The 8,465-nt window shown below is 30.5% G+C and overlaps 1 pseudogene; it reads left to right on the top strand.

The window, feature by feature from the left end:
- Nucleotides 3,063-7,934, top strand: LOC104701039 (annotated as a pseudogene).

The following is an 8,465-nucleotide window of genomic DNA, read 5'->3' as shown; positions in this document are numbered from 1 at the left end:
CTCCTCCGTCGTGTCACGTATTTCTCCGATTAACCGGAGTTTATTAAAGGAGATATAGACTCATAAGCTCTCCGTTTCTTTTAAGCTTCCCACATACGCATAAGTCGGACAGTAATATGTTGCATAGAAGTCCCGATTGTTAGCTTATCTATAGCAATAGATTCACCTTGACCTTCTGAAGATGTTGATTGTTTGGCAGCCATATTGATAGAAAGTGATTCTGATCTAGCAATATCAAAGTAATAAAAAGATGGCTAGCTACAGGAAATATAGGTGAATACATGGTCACACATACCAAGTATATTATTATATACACAACTATACGAAGTATATGTATTACATGACCACATGTATGAACTATATGACGTCATGTGTTCAACATCATAAACATACAATCTGGTACACTGATTGATTAATTCCGGTGAACACCGGTGTTGACAAAAAAAAAATTCTAAAATTAAAAATAAAACCTAAAAAATTACTATATTTAATCATTTATGGTTTTTATTAATTAAAAAATATTATAGTCAATATCTAAATATTTTTTATATATTTTTAATGTATTTATTCTTGGAGGATTTTCAAAAATACCTCTTTTCCAATGTCATTTTTCAAAAATACCTTTTTATGTTGTCCATTTTCAAAATACTCTTTTTCTATATATAAAATAACTAAATTCTAAGCCTTAAACTCCAAATACTAAATCTTAACTCCTCAAAACTATATCATAAATGTAAATAGAGAATCCAAACCTTAAAAAAAAATTCTAAGAATTAATTTAACATTCTTATACTTAGTTAATTTTCAATTTTAAAGCTAAACTAATAGTTAAATAAAAATCACTGATAATTATTTTCAAGATATAATATAAAGGCATTTGCTAAAATACTCTTATTTTGTACCCTTTTGCAAACATACCCTTAAATCAAATATATTGCTTTGCTAAAATGATTTTTTTGTATCTTTATTTTTTATTTATTAAAAGTAAATATTGTGAATTTTGTTGTTGTTGTTTATATGTTATTTTGAGTATGTAAATTTTAAAGTAAAGAGTATCTAAAATTTTGTATAACATTTACCATGCAAAATTTAGAGTAAAGAGTCATATACTCAATCTTTTGCACATTACTTTCTAATGAAAGTAGTTGAATTTGATTTTATTGATTTTTAGTATTTAAATAATCTGATTATCAGATATATATATATATATATATATATATTGAAACTAATTATAAATGAATTTTCTATCTTGAAAATAATTATAAATGATTTTTATTTAACTATTTACTTTAGCTTGAAAAATAAAAAATAACTAATTATAAGAATGAATATATTAGACATATATAAAAAATATTTGGATATTGAATAGAATATGTCTTTTAATCATGAAAAACCATAATTGATTTAGTATAATAATTTTTGATTTTTAATTTTAACTTTTTTAAAATTAAAATTTTTTTTTTTAGTGTTGGTCAACATTGGTTTTCGCCGGAATCAGTCAACCGGTGTATTAGATTATATGTTTATGATGTTGACCGCATAACGTCATATAGTTTATGCATGTGATCATGTAATAGATATACCTCGTGTAATTGATTATACTAGTATATTTGGTATGTAGCTAGCCATCTTTTTTCCTTTTCTAAATAAAAAAAAGCCGTGAAAGAAAGTAGAAGAGAGTGTAGAGAATGACCTGTATTCTAAGTAATTATGAACGAGAAGCTTTTGGGTGGAGAATGGGTGTGGATAAGCAAATTTATATTGGTGTTGGATATTTTCTAATGATATATAACGTTGAATATTGATGTGAAGTTGAAGAAGCCGATAAAAAAAAAAGATGTGAAGTTGAAGAATCTCATTTTTAACTAATAAATATATAATTATAAAACGTAATGGTTTGGTTTTTTTTAGTTACCGTAAATTTAATTTATATAAGTAACGTCCAATAATTAAAATTTGTAACAGCCTAATCGTGGATATGTAATTTAATGTTGCTCATTTTATTACTTATTATAAACCCACTACTGTATTGGGTTTTTAACATGCTCCAAACTCTTACTATACTTTTGCGACTAAAGTAGATGAAAAGTTTAGTGGTTACATTCTCTTCATATTATTATGCTCTTTAGTACTGTCGTTATAGATAACAATTAGGAATTTAATTCTGTAATTTCAAGTACGTGGTGTAATAGTTATATTTAAATTGTTGAATGGATGAGGTTTCTTTTCTAAAATTTATTTATTCTATATCCAAATTGTTAAGCCAAGTCTGAGTACGTTTTTAATTTGAATTTTAATTGTCCGGTTGCTACGAATTAAATGTCATACACTCATACTATATATTTGTAGACTATTGCATTATGTAAATGAATAGATTTGAAACAGTAATTACCACACATAACAATGTTCAGGTACCTCTTTTGAGTTTATTTTATATATATATATATATATAGATATACATTACAAATTACATGATTTGATGTCTAATTTTTATTATTTTTGTTTGTTGTTTGTATTTTTATTATGATCAAAACCCTCAGGCTATTATTTCAATATTTTTCAATATTTCTATTATTATACGTTCTTTCAATCTTAATTAATATTCCTCTATAGTGTTTTTTTTGTTATAAATAAGACACTGATTGAATTTTTCTTACTAATGAGGCTTTAAAATAAATATGTATAAATAAATATACATGTGGCGCACTCCCAAATGCTGATGTGTCATGCTTAGGGAGAGAATTCACCTCCTTTCATAGTATAGATTTACCACATTTTCGTTAAAAAACTTATCTACGAAGAGTTTACTGTAAATATTAGTTTACTTTTCTTTATATTTATATTTTTTTCTGTAATCGCTTGTATTACTAATGTAAATGGTTGCATTCTAAACTAAATAAAATTATCATACTAATAATATTCATTCTATATATTCTTGTTTTTGAGATAACAAATCTAACATTGGCGAACCGAATTCCCGGTTTAAGGGATGGATCGATTGATGGACTATGTGTGTATTTACTATATGATTTTTAGTAAATTTTGGTCCATTATATCCTTTCACCCTCTTCTTCTTTCCTCTTTTTCTTTCTTTTTTCTCGCTGGCAAATCTTTTTTTCTCTGGTTCTCCCTTCTCTCTCCTCTCACCTACTGAAACCCATTTTTTCTGGGTTAGCCAATCCCCAATTTCTATTTTCGCATGATCCATATCAGCTTCTACCGCTCCCTCTCACTGGATCTCTACAACCGATCTTGTTTCCAATTGTGGGAATCTCTCTGTTTCTCTAAAGTCCAAAAATTTCTTTCATTGGTTTTGTTCTCTCTCATGTCGGATCTCAATTTCTACCACAGAAGATCCATTTTCTGTAAGTTTTGATTTCCTTCAGGTAATATTTTAATATGCAGCAATACCTTTGTTTTTAACTTGCTGCTTTTTTTATTAGCACTCTATTTTGAAATATGTCATGCTATTGTTTATGTCAACATGCTTTTCTGTTCAAAAGCACGTTAGATTTTTTACAAATTTTAAGTTGTTCTTCTAGATGACAAGTTACTTTTATTTGATACATGTCATTTCGCAAATTGCCATGATTTCTTTCAAAAATATCTTGCTATTTTATAAATTACATGATTTTCCTGTTATATATCTTGCTATTTTATAGAATTACATGATTTTCCAACAACTATACAGAGTCAACAAAAACATTGTAGCCACTATCACCATCAACATTTTTTTATCAACACAACCACCGCCCACCACTACGACAGTGAAATCCACGATATCCATCAGATCTCTAACCTCCTCCATGTTTTTTGTATTCACCACCGCCATCTTCGTAACCATCACCATCAACTTTGTAACCACCATAACAGTTTCTCTAAAGCTTACTATTTTCTTTCTTACTGGTTCATCGGTTCACCGCATTAGATCTGTAACCTCCTCCATGTCTTTCATATTCGCTACCGTCATCTTCATAATCACCGCATAGTTTCTTTACAGCTTATTATTTTCTCTCTCCGGTTCATTTTATAAAAACCAGGATATAAAAGGGATATTTTAATATTTAACCTATTTCAAAAAACGTTATTTACCTAAAAGTTTCTGACAAAAGGTTATTCTCTTTATTATTTTTAAATCTATAGTCATCTATTAATATTACTCTAATCTTTTTATAATAACTAGGTAAAAGTGTTACAAAAAATAAAATAATAAAAAAAATCTATTTAAAAAGAGAAGAGAGAGGTGAGATGTGTTTATTTTGGTAAGTGAGTAATATGTAATTTTGAAGGGGAAAAGTATAGGAGTAACATAAAGTACGTGTGGATGCAAATTTCTCTTAGGATTATCATCATGATATATTCAACTATATCGTAGCACTACCAGTGGCGGATCTAAAACGAAATTTAGTATGTGGCATTTTCAAAATTAGTGATTAAATTAGGGGTATTTAAATAATTTTTATATTAGTTAGGATCAACAATAATATTTAGTATGGGGCATTATTGAAACAAATGACTAAATTAGAGCCACTTAGATAAATTTTATACTAGTTAGTTAAGAAAATTAAAAAATTAGTGTGGGGCATTTCCAACACCCCATGCCTTCCTGCGTCCGCCCGTGAGCACTACTAACCAATCAGAAAACAGACGTAAAAAAATAATGTTACAGGTTGCAATAATGCAATCTTTTTGTAGAAAATTACAACAATAATTGAGTGGACTTTTGTACGAGTAAAAAAGATTTGTGTGTGGACATTTATTTCAAAAGAAATTTATCCGCAATGCATTCCACGAAGCCACATACATGGAAGCAAACCACACAGCCATATCTCCTATATACGTCTTCTCTTATCAATGATCACGATCAAAAAGTAAATTAATATATATATATATATACAATCTTTTCGTAGAAAATTACAGCAAGAATTGAGTGGACTTTTGTGTGAGTAAAAAAGATTTGTGTGTGGACATTTATTTTTAAAAAAACGTATCTGCAATGCATTCCACGAAGCCACATACATGGAAGCAAACCACACAGCCACATCTCCTATATACATCGTCTCTTATCAATGATCACAATCCAAAAATAATTTAATATATATGTATACAATCTTTTCGTAGAAAATTACAACAAGAATTGGGTGGACTTTTGTGCGAGTAAAAATATTTGTGTGTGGACAGTTATTTCAAAAAAATCTTATCCGCAATGCATTCCACGAAGCCACATACATGGAAGCAAACCACGCAGCCACATCTCCTATATACGTCGTCTTTTATAAATGATCACAATCAAAAAATAAATTAATATATATATATATACAATCTTTTCGTAGAAAATTACAACAAGAATTGAGTGGACTTTTGTGCGAGTAAAATAGAGTTATGTGTGGACATTTATTTCAAAAGAAACGTATCTGCAATGCATTCCACGAAGCCACATACATGGAAGCAAACCACACAGCCACATCTCCTACATATGTCGTCTTTTTTCAATGATCACAATCCAAAAATAAATTAATATATGTGTATACAATATTTTCGTAGAAAATTACAACAAGAATTTAGTGGACTTTTGTGCTAGTAAAAAAGATTTGTGTGTTAACATTTATTTCAAAAGAAACTTATCCACAATGCATTCCACGCAGCCACATACATGGAAGCAAATCACGCAGCCACATCTTCTATATACGTCGTCTCTTATCAATGATCACAATCCAAAAATAAATTAATATATGTATATAATACTAATTTCACTTCTTCTTCTCTCTCGCTCCACAGTGTAAACTCTTCCGCCATAAACATCACGTTTAAGGTAATTTGTGGATCTCTCGCTCTGTCTCTCTCTATATGTTTTTGATAATATTCTCATATATATACAAATATTATTTTATTTATTAGTAACTGTTTTTTTATAATCATTCAATTTAGGAGTGTATATATTCTTCTCTAAGCTTACAAAGTGAGTACTCTTCATTGTTATAGATACACTTTAATATCAAAATATTATGTGAAACTAAAAAGTAGTGCTAGGCTAAATATATAAGGACTCTTCTTTTACTTGTATTGCCTTGATTAATAGTTAATGTGCTTTGGTGGGTAGTGCGGTTCTATATTTTCAATCCATTTATCTTGTTTTTCTGTTGTGTGGTTAATCGTCCACTTGACATGCTATGATGTTTATATTTATCTTAAGGTTATCAAATATTGACTTTTATATAAACTATCCTTTTTTGTATAGGAAACAAAATGAGTTTGTGGTATATCATTGTTGCATTCGTATTCTTTGCATCACTCATTGCGAAGAGCATGAAAAAGACAAAGAACAATCTGCCTCCCGGACCACCTAGACTTCCTATAATTGGTAACTTGTACCAGTTGGGAACGAAACCACAACGTTCGATGTTCAAATTATCTGAAAAATATGGGTCTCTAATGTCCCTAAAGTTTGGATATGTCTATCCTGTTGTGGCGTCAACTCCCGATACAGTGAAAGATGTCTTAAAAATGTTTGATGCTGAGTGTTGTTCGAGACCTTACATGACCTATCCTGCAAGAATTACATATAATTTAAAAGATCTTGCATTTTCTTTTTATAGCAAATATTGGAGAGAAGTACGAAAGATGATGGTTGTTGAACTCTACACAGCAAAAAGGGTAAAATCATTTCAACATATAAGACAAGAAGAAGTTGCCTCTTTTGTCCAGTTCATGATACAATCTGCTTCATTGGAGAGATCGGTCAACTTGAATCGCAAGTTAGTGAAACTCTCTGGGAGTGTGATTTGTAAAGTTGGATTTGGGATATGTCTAGAAGGAAGCAAACTTGAGAATGCTTATGAGGAAGTCATTCAAGGAACCATGGAGGTTCTAGGGAGCTTCGCAGCAGCGGATTACTTCCCAGTTGTTGGTAAAATCATTGATAGGATCACAGGGTTACACAGCAAATGTGAGAAGGTTTTTAAGGCAATGGATTCATTTTTTGATCAATCTATACAACATCACTTAGAGGATCCTAGTATTAAAAATTATATTATTGATTTGCTCCTTAAGATGGAACGGGGAGAGAATGGACTTGGAGAATTTCAACTTACCCGAGACAACACCAAAGGGATTTTGTTGGTAAGTAATGTTAACCTCTCTTTCAATAAATTTTTTCTTCACATGTTGCAAAAAAAATAAAATTTTGTGTCTTTAATTATTTCAGAACCTTCTTATTGCTGGAGTAGACACTTCTGGCCACACTGTGACATGAGGATGACACATTTAATTACAAACCCAAGAGTTCTAAAGAAAGCGCAAGCTGAGGTCAGAGAAGTGATCAAAAACAAAGACACTATCACAGAAGAAGATATAGAACGACTCGAGTATTTGAAAATGGTGATCAAAGAAACCTTAAGGATGAAAATGGTGATCAAAGAAACCTTAAGGATAAACCCACTTGTGTCACTTCTAATACCAAGAGAGGCTTCAAAAGATATAAAGATCGGAGGTTATGACATTCCAAAGAAAACGTGGATCTATGTCAACATATGGGCTGTTCATAGGAATCCCAATGTTTGGAAAGATCCAGAAGCTTTCATCCCGGAGAGGTTTATGGATAGCGAGATTGACTATAAAGGTCTAAACTTTGAGCTCTTGCCATTTGGTAGCGGAAGGAGAATGTGTCCAGGTTTAGGAATGGGTATGGCTTTGGTACATGTGACTCTCATCAATCTTCTCTACCGTTTTGATTGGAAGCTTCCACAAGGAATGAAGGTAAAAGATGTTGATCTTGAAGAATCATATGGACTTGTTAGTCCTAAGAAAACTCCGCTTCAGCTTATCCCCGTCCTTACCCAATGGTCTTGACTTTAGTTTTTTATTTCATAGTGCAAAAGAAATAATGTGAAAATCTTATATCATTACCATATTAAGAAAATGTTTGTTCAATCTGATATCTTGTAGCGTAAAGACAACTTTTTTGAGACTATTACTACCGAATCAAATGACGGAAACAAAAAAGTCGGGTATAAAATTTTACTACGACTAGAGCTTAGCAGTAATTCACAGTTTTCGAGTGCTAGTGAACTCCAAAACTGTATTTCAACCCCATGAACTTATCCAAACAATTGATAACACAAATATCATCAATCTAGCAAGTAGCAACGTTGTTTCATTTATTTTAAGAAGTAAGCAATAACTATACAAATATATAGATCTTCATATTAACACCATTCATTTTTGGACAGATATGTCTAATAAAATAATACACTATTCACTTTAGTAAAAAGTCATATAAACCCGGTTCTGGTAGTCATATAGAGATAGAGCTGATCAAACTTGGTTCAGAAATTCTCGTTTATCTGTTTTAACTCGCCTTAATAACGTTAATCTGCGATTCCACCGGTTACCAATCAAAAACTAGTTTTTGCCATACACGTCTCGACACTTTTGAGTTTTGTACCATGCACCCAATTTGTTTAAAT

This window comes from Camelina sativa, chromosome 7 (assembly GCF_000633955.1).
Source record: "Camelina sativa cultivar DH55 chromosome 7, Cs, whole genome shotgun sequence".
NCBI lineage: Eukaryota > Viridiplantae > Streptophyta > Magnoliopsida > Brassicales > Brassicaceae > Camelina > Camelina sativa.
The sequence above is the reverse complement of the archived record's forward strand: the minus strand, read 5'-3'. Positions and strand labels throughout refer to the sequence as shown.